This window comes from Nuphar pumila, chromosome 1 (genome assembly GCF_984573655.1).
Source record: "Nuphar pumila chromosome 1, dmNupPumi1.hap1.1, whole genome shotgun sequence".
NCBI lineage: Eukaryota > Viridiplantae > Streptophyta > Magnoliopsida > Nymphaeales > Nymphaeaceae > Nuphar > Nuphar pumila.
In genome coordinates, this window is record NC_143249.1 from 176,178,794 (window position 1) to 176,193,794 (window position 15,001).

General features: G+C 38.0%; 1 pseudogene across 1 annotated transcript; it reads right to left on the reverse strand.

The window, feature by feature from the left end:
- Positions 1-7,873: 7,873 nt before the first annotated feature.
- On the reverse strand, positions 7,874-10,580 carry LOC149851356 (F-box/kelch-repeat protein At1g67480 pseudogene; annotated as a pseudogene). Its single transcript, XR_016432246.1, has 2 exons — positions 10,030-10,580; positions 7,874-8,619 (listed from the first exon to the last, which is right to left on the reverse strand). The product of XR_016432246.1 is annotated as an F-box/kelch-repeat protein At1g67480 pseudogene (transcript).
- Between the last annotated feature and the right edge of the window lie 4,421 nt (positions 10,581-15,001).

Below are 15,001 nucleotides of genomic sequence, written 5' to 3' on the forward strand. Positions count from 1 at the left end.
TCATCACTTATTTGACTTTCATATTCTTCTTCTTCCTTCTCCTCCTCTTCGTCATCTTCTTCTTCTTCTTCATTGGGCGCCCATCCACTTGGTATATCATTTAGATCACATTCTTCCATGCATATGCCATCGAACAATGAAGACGTAACATGTATACCATGTGCGACATCGTGACCATAAAAGAAGTCATATATATCATCTGATTGATAGTAATCACTCTCTTCAGTTAACTTGTCTTCTTGTCACAGATCATACTCGAGGTATAACTTAGACTTCACCTTACAAACTGTCTACCATTCCTTTCTATCTGACTTCCTTGCACTTGGATATAAAATATACTAAACTTGTTGAACTTGCGAGGCTAATATGAATGGTTTATATGTTCCAAACCTTGATTTATGATTCACCTCCACAATGCTTGAGGCTTTGTCGACTCTTATTGCTGTGGGATCAAACCAATGACACTTGAATAAAGTTACACTATTATTTGTGCCTAAGTAAATCAACTTCATTATTTCTTCTATAACACCGTAATAGTCATGTTCATTTTCATCGTAGCTGCTACCCTTGACGCACACATCACTATTCATCATTGACTTGTTGACACCGTAGTCTTTTGTATGAAATTGATAACCATTTACGATATACCTGTTATAACATTGCACAACTTTGGTCGGACCATTTTGTAAATCACATAATTCTTGATCTTTAACATCACCATGGAGAACCTACAAGCATAAACAATGACTGTGATCACGACCAATTAAGTATCTTATTGTTGTTTACATGGAAAGAATATATGTCATCGTCCTTACCAACTCTTTCAACCATGCCACAAACTTATTTTCACGTTCTTTTTGTACTTCTACATCAGTGAGATGTAGCTATTTTCTTCGCAACTCCAGATCATATTGTTTGCACTTAACAAATACTTATATTACCGAACCATGTACGCACATATAGAACTTAGTGTTACATATTAAATATACTTACTCGATGTATGGGTCGATCACTGAGCAATTAAAAATGATATAGATTTGTGTTGCATCTTGCTCTCGATCTTCCAATAGTCTTAACCGACAACGATTAAATGCATACCCAAGTGGTTGAAATATCGACAATTTGTCAGCTACAGTAAATTATTCTTCATCATCATTATGAGGTGGGCATGTGTAACGTGTTGGAATGTGAGGTTCAAAGTATATAGATGAGAAATTTGAAATCTCTTCTAAAGTGTACGCCTCACAAATAGAGCCCTCTACTCTTGCTTTATTCTGAACTTTTTTTTTAGGTCAAACATGCATTTGTCAACAATATACATCTTGGATTACAATAAATTTCTCAATAGCATTGAAGAGAAAAATATAAGAAAACATATACCTTTCAAATGGGTACATCCACCGATATTGCACAGGACCACCAACCCTTAGTTGATATGGCAAATGTATGATCACATGTTCCACAACATCGAAAAATGATGGCAAAAAAAGCTTTTCTAGCTGACAAATAGTAGTGACGACAGAATCCTCGAGATTGTTTACCTCAGTTACTACGACTTTTGAGGCGCACAATGTTCTAAAAAATCTACTCAATTCGGACAATACCCCCCATATAGGTTTGTTTAACATATCATGAAATGCTAGGGGTATCAACTGTTACATAATGACATGACAATCATGGCTCTTCAACCCATATAACTGTCCCTCGTCTATCTTTACAGTGTGAGCAGTGTTAAAGACGTATTCACCTGAAAATCTCAACTGTCTCAACCATTGACCTACCTACTTTACTTGATCTAGTCTAAGCACGTACCTTGCCTTTGGTTTCAGTACTTTGCCATTATACTCTTTGAGTTTCAATTCTGGTATTTTATATATTACTTTTAAATCCATACGAGCCTTCGAATTATCCTTCATTTTTTCTTTCACATTTATGACCATATTGAACACATTATCAAACACATTTTTCTCTACATGCATCACATCCAAATTATGTTGTATCCATAAGGTCGACCAATATAGTAGTTTCTAAAATATAGATTTCTTTGTCTAATTGTGATCCTTCTCAAATCCAAGGAAGGGCATCGGGCTACGGGCATCTGTTAGTCCACATGAAAAGTATCACAATCTTCTTAAAATCTCTATGCCAGACAACCTTATGGGTGAACCTTCCATTTTAGTTGTGCCTGCTTGAAACATATTTTTTTGTCGTCAGAACGGATGGTCGCTGAGTAGAAATCAATGGTGACAATCAAACCAGCACAACTTCCTTCCATGCGTCAATCTAAAAGATTTTGTATCCTTTATGCAGTACGGACATGCCAACCTCCCATGTGTGCTCAAACTAGATAACATACCATATGCAGGGAAGTCATTGATTGTTCATAGAACAAGAGCCTTCATATTGAAGTTTTATTTTTTATGGGCATCGTACATGAGAACACCGTTATCCCACAGTATTTTCAGTTCATCAATCAATGGTCTTAAATATACATCAAGATTTTGGCTCGGAGAAGTCAAACCAGGGATCAATAGAGATAAGAAAAGATTTTGACGCTTCATACACAAGCTTAAAGGAAGGTTGTATGAAGTGATAAATACCGGCCAACACAAGTATGGGGTTGTTCTACTTTCAAATGGATTAAATCCATCTGTACATAAACCTAGCCCAATATTTCTCACTTTCATTGCATTCTGATGAGTACGATCAAAGTGCCTCCAAGCTTCCGCGTCAACAGGATATGTGATCTTGTCTTCATCATGTCAAACTTTATTTGCATGTCATATCATTTGTTTAGTTGTCCTCAAAGATATATACACTCGTTGCAATCTAGGAGTGAGAGAAAAGTAGCAGAGTGACTTGTATGACACTTCTTTTGATATCGTGCTATCATTTTCCCTTGTCTTTGGATTGAACCAAGGATGTCCACATGATGGACATGATTTGCTATTTTCTTGATCTTTGTATACAACATGTAGTGATTTAGACAAGTATCTATCTTTTGATATCCCATACCTAGAGCATTGACCATAACCTTCGCACGGTAGAGATTTTATGGCAATTTCTCATCTTTGAGCAACATACACTTCATAATAGAGTACAGACGGTCAAAACATGATTGACTCAAATTATACTCTAACTTCAAATTCAGTAGTTTAAGAACTGCAGACATGATAGTGTGACTCTCTCAACCATTCCATAGTGGCTCATCAACATCTCTAAGTGATAAAATCTACTAGCTGCATCGTTTGTTGCTTCTTTCTCTACACCAGTTGGTGCATCACTATGTCTCATAGCAGAACTCATTTCTGGTCCTACGACGCCAAATATCAAATCCAAGTATGAATTATCGTGCACCACATCCACTCGTGCATCAAAATTATTTTAAAATTCTTCACCATGAAGCATCTAATTCTAATAACCACTAACAAAACTCTTTCTGTATAGGTGATGTCTAACGCCATGAGGTTCTACAAATCGATTGTTCTTACACATTGTGCAAGGGCATCTGATCCGACCGGTGGGATTCACTGGACTGACACTTGTCGTTGTGAATTCAAATAAATTGTCAACACCATCCATATATTCATGCGACACCTCATTATCAACTATCCTACGGTACATCCATTCACGGTTTGTAATCATTTTGTCCTGTAATGTTGCGGATATTATCATCACCAGTTAAAAGAGAATCTTAATAATGCTATCATGAAAAAAATATCTAATTTATCTATTAATTCTTGTTTGGTGATTGTTTGTGAATAATTTTTTGTTTTAATTAATGCATAAATTTTCTTCCACTCTATACCACAAACATGCTTAACATAAAATGCAATTTCATGAACTATTATGCATGCATTTACAAAATCAATATTTTCGTGTGTAACACCATCACATCATATTTATACAAATCACGAGGATATTTAGAAATATGAAATCATATTTTATAAAATGATACATTCATTTGAAGCATGTTTTCATGATAAAATTTCACATGAAATGCATAATCAAATAAAAAATAACTTCATACAAGAATGGATACAGACCCATCAAACATTGCAATACATTCAAATCATTCATATTAAAACAATGTCAAACATGTACCTGCAGAAAACACACTTCAATATCCTGCTAACTACTACCATGCCTAGCATGGAATCTGTACTCCAAAAATAAGAACACTTCTATTTTCATACATTATAATCATGCTCAACATGATCTCCAAACTCCATCAAAGCAGTCGTAGATATCCACAATTAAGTGAGTGTGTGAACAAAAAAGTGTTGCATCCAAGAAATTAAATAACATGTGATGCGCTTGCATCACTTACTCACCATGGGTATTTACCCGATTTGAATTGCTTTTGCGTTTTCATTTTTTTCTTATTACTTTTTGCATTGCATTTTTAGTTGTATGCGATGCTTAGCACTAAGCATCGCGCAATTAGCTCAGCAACGTATCTGCAAAACACAAATATATAAAACAATACAGGGAGGAGGCTCGACCCCTCCCTAACGAAAAAGGAAACACGGAGGGGTCGAAGTCCCTCCCTTGCATCTCGTAAGCCAGGGAAGGGGCTCGCCCCCTCCCTAGCAAAAAAAAAGGGAGGGGCCTCAACCACTCCCTCTCATCCCGTAAAATAGGGAGACGGGGAGGGGGCACAACCCCTCCCTGGCAAAAAAAAAATAACAGGGAGGGGGCGCGGCCCCTCCCTGACGAAAAAAAAACACGGGAGGGGGCCAAGCCACTCCCTCGCATCCCATAAGACAGAGAGACAGAGAGGGGGTTCAGTCCCTCCTTGGCGAAAAAAAAGGAAGGGGCTCGGCCCCTCCCTGGCGAAAAAAAAATAAGGGAGGGGGCCGAGCCCCTCCCGTAAGACAGGGAGATAGAGAGGGGCTCGACCCCTCCATGGCGAAAAAAAACAAGGAGAGGGCTCGGCCCCTCCCTGGCAAAAAAAGAAAAGAAAAGAAAAGAAGGAAGGGGGTGGATCACCAGAGCTCCGGTGTGGGTCACCGGTTGCTGCAGTGAAAGCAAGATGAGACACGGAGAGGGGGGGGGGGGGGGGTTCTTGGGGTGTCTGCCAGACAAAGGGAGGAGGTGGTGGCTGGGACGGTCACCGGTTGCCGCAGGGGAAGCGAGAGGAGACACAGAGAGGGGGGGGGGGTCTCGGAGTGTCTGCCAGACACAGAGAGGAGGAAGAGGAGGTGGTTGGGCGGTCGTCGGAGGGTGGTAGGTGGCCGGAGCGGTAGCCGGAGAGAGGTAGGTGGCCAGGGCGAGCAACACGGGTGTGTGAGCAGAGTTCATTTTGTGCCCTAGATGGGCGTTTTGCATCAAGAATTAGCGACAGACCAATTCTGTCACCAAATCCGTCGCTAAGTAGCGACAGATTTGAGACAGAAACATTCTATCGCAAATTCGTCACTACTAAGCGACAGATTTGGCGATGAAATTGGTCCATCGCAAATCTCGCAACTAAATCAAACTTAAGGGACGAATCATTTTCTCTCGCTAATCTGTCGCAAAATTGCGACAAATTATTTCTGTCGCAAAATTGCGACGGCTTATTTCCGTCGCAAAATTGCGATGGCTTATTTCCGTCGCAAATTTCCGTCACTAATTGACATTTTTCTTGTAGTGACACAAGACATGATATGCGACACATTTAGAACATTATTTTAATATTTTTAAAGAATTTTGTGGGTATCCAAATGAGCCATATATAAATGATCTTGTTTGGAATCAGCTCATGGTTTGCTTGTTCCTTCTAGAGAGCAAACATTGGTCTGCTTTGGAGCTTTGCAACTTGGTCTCTCTTTCTTCCTTCCTTCCAAAGCATCAAGTTGATGCCAAAAATCCTTAGATCCAAACATGTTATGAAAGCAAGCTTCTATGTCCATACTCTCGACCAATGTGGTAAATATCGGTATCGGGATTTTTTCAGCAAGGGAAAATGTCATGATAAATTTAGTTTTTTGTTTTTTTTTGTTGGAATTTTTTAGGAAAAGATCACATTTTTAGGGATTTTATTAGTTTTCTGAAAATATTGCTATGAATTTTCCATAGTTTCAAATGTCACCGATATCTGCAACTATTCTTTCAAATAGGGTTAATTTCTTCTTCTTCTTTAAGATAAAACTTGGGTCAATTTGTTAAACCATGAATTGAGTATTGCCTGATTCTGATATTAATCAGATCCATTAGGACCCGTTTTCGGACATAGTGAAATAGGTCCTTGTTTCGGATGGCTTTGTAAGAATTTGAGTAATATATGGACCTCGGTCCGCTTCATAAAACTCCAAACCAAATCCATATATATCTGGCCTGAGCTTCAATTAAGGTTTACTATTCGAAAATGTGAAAAAATTATAATTGAGATATATATTTGAACTTGGATTGAGAACCGGCACCAGCACATCAAAGTCCTACCCTGGTTGGTACCCTGAGGTCCGATACAGTTAACTAGTATACTTGGTTGACCAGTTTAACTTTTTCAAAAGGCTCACAATTGTGCCTGAGATTTGAATCTAACAGTAGGAATGCAAATGAGCTGGATCCATGACTGAGGTTTTGCAATTTTGGCTGTTCTGGATCCAAACTCTAAGTATTTGGCTGTTTTGGATCCAAACCGTTTGCATCGCTATCCAACAGGGCCAATGTAATATAATTGTAGGTTTTGAAGGAGTCAATAAAGTGGGAATGTGGAAGGAGGTTGCTTAGTCATGTCCACGTAGAACTAAGTGCGCTCCCTGAATGTTGGATTCATGTGAAGTCCAGAAAAAATTATGGTAATTTACATAGAGGTGCCCAGTATGGTGCATTTACATTTAAGTGATTTTGATTTTTAAATATGTAAGATAAATACCTACCTTTTCAACAAGTTGCTCAAATGACTGCCTGAGTAATTCGAATATGTAAACCAAACAAAATATGTAAACCGTTCTGCACCGAGATTTTTATAGTTTTTTATTTTTATTTTTTTTTAATTTTACCATACAGATACAATCTAGATGCTTGGTTTAATAGAATCACTCTAAAGATCATCCAATTATAATGTATAAGAGGATCTTTGAAGGCTTGAAAACCAACCACTCAATTTTTTTGTAAATATTTAAACATACAAAATCACATTTCTTGATCAGATTACTGTGATCCAATAGTCGATACAAGCAAATGGATCACATCGAATCCAGCTGTAGAGTTAGATTTGCAAAAAAAAAAAATCCAATAGTCGATAAAAGCAAATGAATTGATGCTCATTTTCGTCATATTCGAGTTAACATTCAAAACCTCGTGCATAAAATCTTGGTAGATGTTTATGCGATCTTGCGTATGCATCTTAGTGATCTTCCATTACCTCCTGCTGATGCTACCTATCCTTTGTCGCAATCTGGGCAAGCGACTCGGGCGTGAGCTCATTTTATCTGATTAATGTTCTTTTCTCTTGTGCTTTCTTTATTTGTTTTGGCTTTTGTTCTTGTTTAGTTCATGGGTTCAACATTTTGTTGTCATGAGTGGTAATGTTGAATTACTTTCGGCTCTCTCTCTCTCTCTCTCTTTTATAATCCAAAAAAAAAGACCCATCATCAACCGCACCGCACATTAGCTGGCCTCAGGTTGATAAAACCCTTGAGGTCCTTCCTGCCTGTCAGAGAGAGCAGGCCTAGCTTCGACCTTGCAGCAAGGGATGCCACCCGTGGGTTTCAAACTCTTGACATCCTGTCAACTTGGTGACTTTTGCTTTCCACAACATTCCCAGACAAATGATATGTTCAGAAAGCACATGTGTGTGTGCGCGCGCGTGTGTGTGTGCATGACAGGAGATAATATCGATAATTAGAGGCGTTAGTTAGAATCAGAAATAAACAAATATTCAATAGCTCTAAACAAAGGACGACTTAGATTATGAAAGCACCAAATGAGTACAAGGCTCTAGTCCCTTCAGGCAATATATAACACAGAGTAGAAACACATAAACCAAGCCTTTCCCACCTTCAGGCTTTGATAGTCACACTGCATAAACATGAACCAGATGGCCTGAGGGAAGAAGTCCTCCACTCTGAGCCAGGTGCAGCATCTGGATCATACATCAGTGTCTGATACCCAGGTTCCTCCTCCATGGAGAAGAGCAGTAACTTGTCATCAAGTATCCCAAACCGAAATCGGATGCAAGAACTTCCTGTTACCGGCACCAGAACCATTTTCCATGAGTTGTCAGCTGGATTGAAGATGGCCAACTTCCTCTGGTTCTTCCACTCCATGCAAAACAGCCGCTTCCTGAGCACAGCATGTGCAGTCACCATGACACACCCATTCTTCATCTCACACCATGAGCGGCGCTCAGGGTTGTAGACATCCACAAACCTCGAGTTACCGATCGTAAAACTTGATCGCCCGCCCATAACATAGAGTTTGCCGTCGAAGCTACAGGCGAAACAGCCCCATCTCGGACGCCGCATGCTCTCTATCAAAGTCCACTTGTTCCTGTCAGGATCATATACTTCTGCAGTGGAGAGGTTTCGGCCATCTGCACCGTAGCCCCCAACTACATAAACTGCGCCATCAACTTCAGCACATGCAAAGTCATAGCGAGCAACATTCATCTTTGCAAGCGTACTCCATCTGCAATCAACAGATGTAAAGACATCAGAGTCTAAACTCTAAACAAACACAAAGGGTACGCTTTTAGTATCATGGTGCAGAAGTTCACATGTACACTATAGCATGCGTATGTATCTATCTGCATGTTGATAAAACAGAGTACGTGATGAGCCTGACCAATCTTTGTATTGTCTCTATGCAAACAAGTTTGTGTCCATTATGTGTAACCTCATTGACAATAAGGATTAAGCTAAATCCTACCAGGAACTGTCCATATTTACAAGGGGGGCATACTTAATAGTTGGCTGTACAGACCAACAGAAATACGGATAGCAGATTTGGTGGTGACAACCTTAGATCAAGGACTTATCCATGAATGGAAGACACTGCCTCCATTACTTTTCTCATACTGCAAAAAGTGATGATTGAAAAAAAAAGGCGACACTGATTAAAGAACTTGAAAATATTGCGAGACAGTATTTTGAGTTCATCTGCTAAGGGCGGCTTTGTTTCAGGGAAAAATGGCTCTTCCCAGTGGGAAAAGAGCCATTTCCCCATCAGAATGAAACAAATGCAGCCACAGGAAAGTGGTTCAGCCCACACAGGCCCCACATTTTCTTATGAAAAGGCTTTCCCAGGTGTGACACCTTTTCCTGTGGGAAAATTGAGAGCATAGCCTTTCATATATATGAAAGGTGCTTCCTTTACCAGGGCAGAAACAAACAGGCCCTGAGTCTATGAAGAAATCAATGCCCAAGGACATTGTAGTTCAATTAAAAAAAGGTAGATAATATCAGACAATTAAAAGCGAGGTAGATGGCACCCAAATCACCTCTTTATGTGGGTAACACAAAGCTTCTAACATGCATAGGTTGTGGCTGAGAAAGGCTAAAACTACCAACAAGAGCATCAAGAATCCACTAGGTCTACGATTTGCGGTGAAGAGATGTCTTATGCCACATGACAAGAAATTCAGTTTTTCAAGCAAAATAGATATTGGCAACAAATGAAACATTTAGAAATTATTATTGGATGTTGTAGATATAAATGATAGCATACAATTAGACATGAAAAGTTTTCCCAAAAACAGAGCTACCACTCTGGGACCTTGAGCCCAATCATAGTCTTGCTTTGTGCATGTAAAGGGTCCTAACTGATTTAAGCAACTAGGGTGGATACATGCATCAGCATCGTCAGTAAAGAAGCTTTTCGAAAAACAGGACTTCTGCTATGGTGCTTGCACTTTAAGCCCAAATGCAAGCAAAATGGCCAAACTGACTCAAGCAACTAGAGAGTTCTGAATCCACAGTACCTCAATTACTAGATCAAGTCAGTGCAGGAAAATGAAAGTGATAGGGAAACTTCAGCTTGTGCAACATGAGATGCAGAATTTTAAGCTTATGGGAAACGTCAATTGGAAGACGTACCGACCTGTTGAGCCTAGAGTCATACTGGTAAACTTCTGCAGAGACATTCTCAGGTCCTCCATCCACAACGTAACCCGCCATAATCAAAAGCTTTGAATCAAGTGTTACTACTCCAAATGCTGCCTTCATGGGACCAGGCATGGGAGGAAGGGGCTGATGTCCACTACGTAGAGAACTCAAAATTTCCCAATGGCTCCCTTTCCCTTCTTTATCACTGCACAAAACATAAATCCATTCCTCTAACTTCCTGGCATGCTTTCTCACAATGCTAAATTCCTTGCTCTGAATAACAGATCTCCATTTCTTGGACACACAGCCAACAACCGGGAAGTAACGGCGAGGTATAAGAGCAAGACAATGCTTGGCAACATCGTCGGGTAAACCAGGTAAAATTGGCTCATGGACCTCAGATACTTGTGCACAAGATATAGTTGTCTCAAATGAATTTAGTTCATTCTGTTTTACTGCTGCCAAGTACATTGCTGATTCCACCAATCTTTTTTTCCCAACCATACCGCAAGTGTCTGTTAGAATAGGTGGATGAATAACTTCCATCATCTCAGTAAGCCAGTTAAAAGGGATCGAATTTCCTCGGTCTAAAGACACTTTCAATAAATATTCCTGAAGTATAATACTCCATCCAAGAGATGAATAAATTCAAGTTATCAGAAAAAGAAAAGCATCATACAGTTTCATCATATCCATTGCTGATGAGAATTCTGCAAGAGCCAGGAGTCGAAAATTTGACAAAGTGGATAGTAATCTGTGAAGTTAATGATCGAATTCTTGACATCTTCAAATCTGGTTCAAACTCCATCCTGGAGCTGCTGCCTTTAGAGCAGTTCCTTCCAATTGATTGGTAAATAGTGTGGTCCAGTTTCATGCTCTAAACCATGTTTTCTTCCGAACATTTCACCCTTGTCTAACACAAATTTTGAAAAAGAACATTATGACTAAACAACGGATTTGCAGGTTTACATTAAAATAGTAATGATATTATTCTTTCAAAAAAAAAAAGCATAGCCTTAATCTCGTTCTCTGTAAAATATCAGCAGGGAAAATTCATGATATTTAAAAAAAGAAGAGATTTTCTTGGGAAAATCTCAGAAAAATATCAGTATATATAAATATATAAATTATTATAAATAAAAGTGAAAATATAATATAACATAAAAAACCTAGAAAAAAATTCTTTATTGCAATAATATTCGGTTAAAATTCTGAAATTTTCAAAATAGATGAAATTTTGAAAATCATTTTTTTTAGTATAATATCTTCCCTTGAAAAAATCATGATAAATCGTGTTCTTTTCAAAATATGGACGATATTTTGTGCCTATGATAAAATTTCTAGAAAGTGATAAACAGAAAAATACAGAAATCTTACCCATCAAGAACTTGAAACTGCAAACTTAGCCCCCCCAGAAACTTCCATGATGCGAACATATGCACAGTGAACTGCAATTAAGAAGAATACCCACCAAATGATAAAATGAAGGAGAACACCCAATAAATCATATAACAGAGAAGAGAAGTACTAGAAGAAGTGCTCTTCGATATGTAGAACTCTGCAACTGTATCGTCATATAATAGAGGGATCCTACAAATCAGAAAAAAACAAAAAACAAAAAAAGAGAGTGATTATCATAGCCAAGGTCTCATAACTGAATTAGAGACAAAAAATGAGGCAAATGTTTGTTCCTTCTTCCATCTTACAGCCATAAGAAGGGCCCACAGTGCAAGAACCAAATAGTACAAAAAAGGTTGGACAGAAAAAAGCTATGCCATCAAGTACCTCAGAATAAATACATATATTCCATGGTTATAAACACCAAATAGCATTAGTCTGCAGACACAAAGCCAATAAAATTACAGAGGACCATTGCAGCAAGAAAGAAAATTAACAGTTAAAAACACAAAGCCCAGGATTACTTTTTTCACCTATAGCTCAATTCAGAGATTAAAAGCAAAAAAGAATCAAAATGAGTTACTTAAACCATCAAGGAAAGTACAAAAATGGTTAAAGGTACACAAAAAGGTTAAAACTCTCAATAACCTCGAGAGAAATCATACAATAAGCCATGCACTTCAACAATCAAAATCTGTTGTACCAAAGATCTATATGCTGAAAACAAAAAAAACAAAAAATCCCATTTAAAGTTCATAAAGAAAAAAAATCACCCATCATAGAACACAAAACGAAAACTGATTCTCTCTACCACATATACACTAAATACCATATAAAATGAAAACCAAGAAAAAGTTATACCAAATAACATTTTTAAGCATCACATCAAAACCATGCATCTAAACAACCACGTGCATTACTCCATAGCACCAACCAACAAGAAAACACAAGACTAAAAAGGAAAGAGAAGAAAAAAGAAACTACATATCTGTAGAACAACCAACCATCTAATGAACTAAATGAAAAAAAAAAATCTACCAAAACAAAATCCAATTCCTGAGACCAGATCAAACAGTTAAAAACAGACACCAACATAAAAAAAAAAAATCAAGGTAAAAAATGCCAAACAAAAGCAGAAGTCTGATCAGTATTACCTCAAAAGAACCCGGAAACAAGAAAGATATTATTTCTCTATTGATGGAAGGATATGGAATAGATATACTGAGAAAAACAAGGAAATGGCTGAAGAGAGAGAGAGAGAGAGAGAGGGAACGTACAGAGGTTCAGAGAAAATTGGAGAGAGAGAGAGAGAAGGTGGAATTTAAAGACGTTAAAATTGAAGAGGATAAAATCGACAGGCAATCCACACGTCAGCTGTACGTTAATGTCAAGCGCTTAGATTACCAAAATACCATGATATCCTCGTGAAAGGACAAAAATAGTCCTTGACCATTGAAATGACATTAAAGGCATTGACTTTTCTTTTTATGCCGACTAGAATTTATGATTTAATAGGGTGTTTATTGTCATTAGAAAAGTGAAAGTTTTACACAAAATTAAAGGTCAGGTGGGTCCCATTTCTCGTCCGTCAAAGGGTTAGATTTAATAATCTAACACACCTTTTTCGTCTCCTTGTGAATGGAGAGTGTTTGTAAAGGTGTAAACTCATGGTGCAGCCCGTTCCCAAGGGTGGGATGGCGACGCCATGATTTCGGCAGTATCTTCTAAATTAAGTGCAGGAGAAATTCTGGCGGTGTTATGCGCTTCACGTGCCTTGACACGAGTTTGGGTGCTAAGGGCGAGTGTGAGTGCGTCGTAGCCCAAACCAACAAGAGAACGCACACAACAAAATAAAAAAGCTGCAGCATGTTGACGCGTAGTGGCTTAGGAAAACCTCCTTTAAGTTTAGGTTTAGAATAAATGGCCAAATTACAAGACTTAACGTGCAAGAAGAAGGGAAATGATTGTTTGGGGCTTTTTTTACCGAACCCGATACTTTGGCACGGTTGAACGGAGAGCTTCAAGTGTTTGTGCCGTGTTGATTAACCCGACACTAAAAAAAAAAATGCATATTAGCGATGGACGATATCCATCGCTAATCCAACCCAAACTCCGTCGCTAACGTGTTTAGCGACTGCTAGCGTTTGCCGCATAATTCTTGTTGTTAAATTGCGACAGAATTTATCTGTCGCCACTCCATCGCTAATTAGCGATGAATTAGCGACAGATGATGTTCATCACTAATTCGTCGCTAATTAACGACGACATAGCGATGAATTATATTCGGATATAAACTGTCGCTAACTTTTGGTCGGCAAATTAGTGACGGATTAAAGTTCATTGTAAAACATCGTCTGATTTTAATTGAAGATGGATTAACGACGACAAATATCCGTCGTGAATCCATCGCTAATTTTTAAATTTTTTTTTTGAAATATGAAACTCGAGAAAAATTTCTCGTTATACACTTCATATAACCTGCTTATAAAAAACAAAGTACAAACAAAAAATACATATACAGGTGAAACAAATTTAACACAAATTCTAAGTTAAACAACCAAATACAGTCTTTGCCAAGTTATAATTAGTTACAAGTATGTCAAACAAATCAAATACATGAATCTAATCGTCGTCAAGATTCGAGGCATCATCCTCTTCATTTTCTCGATCTACCCCTCCCTCCATACCTCCATCAGCTCCTCTACACTGATCATCTCCAACATCCTACAAGAGAACCAAAATATTAGTATTTATAAACAAAATATAAACAAAATGCTCATATGTGATCTAAGGCAGTAAAAAAACTTTCATAGTGATTCAATCATGCTCATATGTGTTCTAAGGCAGTCAAAAAACTTTCATAGTGATTCAATCATGCTCATATGTGTTCTAAGGCAGTCCAAAAACTTGAACATTGATTCAATCAAGCTCATATGTATTCTAAGGCAGTAAAAAAACTTGCATAGTGATTCAATCATGCTCATATGTGTTCTAAGGCAGTAAAAAAACTTGCATATTGATTCAATCATGCTCATATGTGTTCTAAGGCAGTCAAAAAAATTGTATATTGATTCAATCATGCTCATATGTGTTCTAAGGCAATCAAAAAACTTGCATATTGATTCAATCATACTCATATGTGTTCTAAAGCAGTAAAAAAACTTGCATAGTGATTCAATCATGCTCATATGTGTTCATGCACATTTGTGTTTGGATGGGGTTAAGATGTGAGAATCTGAATAATTCTTCATAAATCTCATTTCCAACAGCAGTTACAAGTAGAGGTTTCAAATCTAGGAGTTCTGTATGTGCAATGTATATTTGCAGTAACCATGAAGTACTTTTAGAAAGGCTGACTGGCAACTCTTAGCTACTGGCAATACTAAAGATGGAATAAGCTAGTTAACTAAATACGTTTTATTCAATGGTACACTTTCGCATATCACCTCAGGCAAGGTTAGATTTATGAAGGAAACAACATGAACAACCTCTGCATGCAACCAAGAATCTGAAACGACACGGTGTAATATTGTGTTGGATGTGGTTCAAAAATTGGTGCAGTAAAAGAA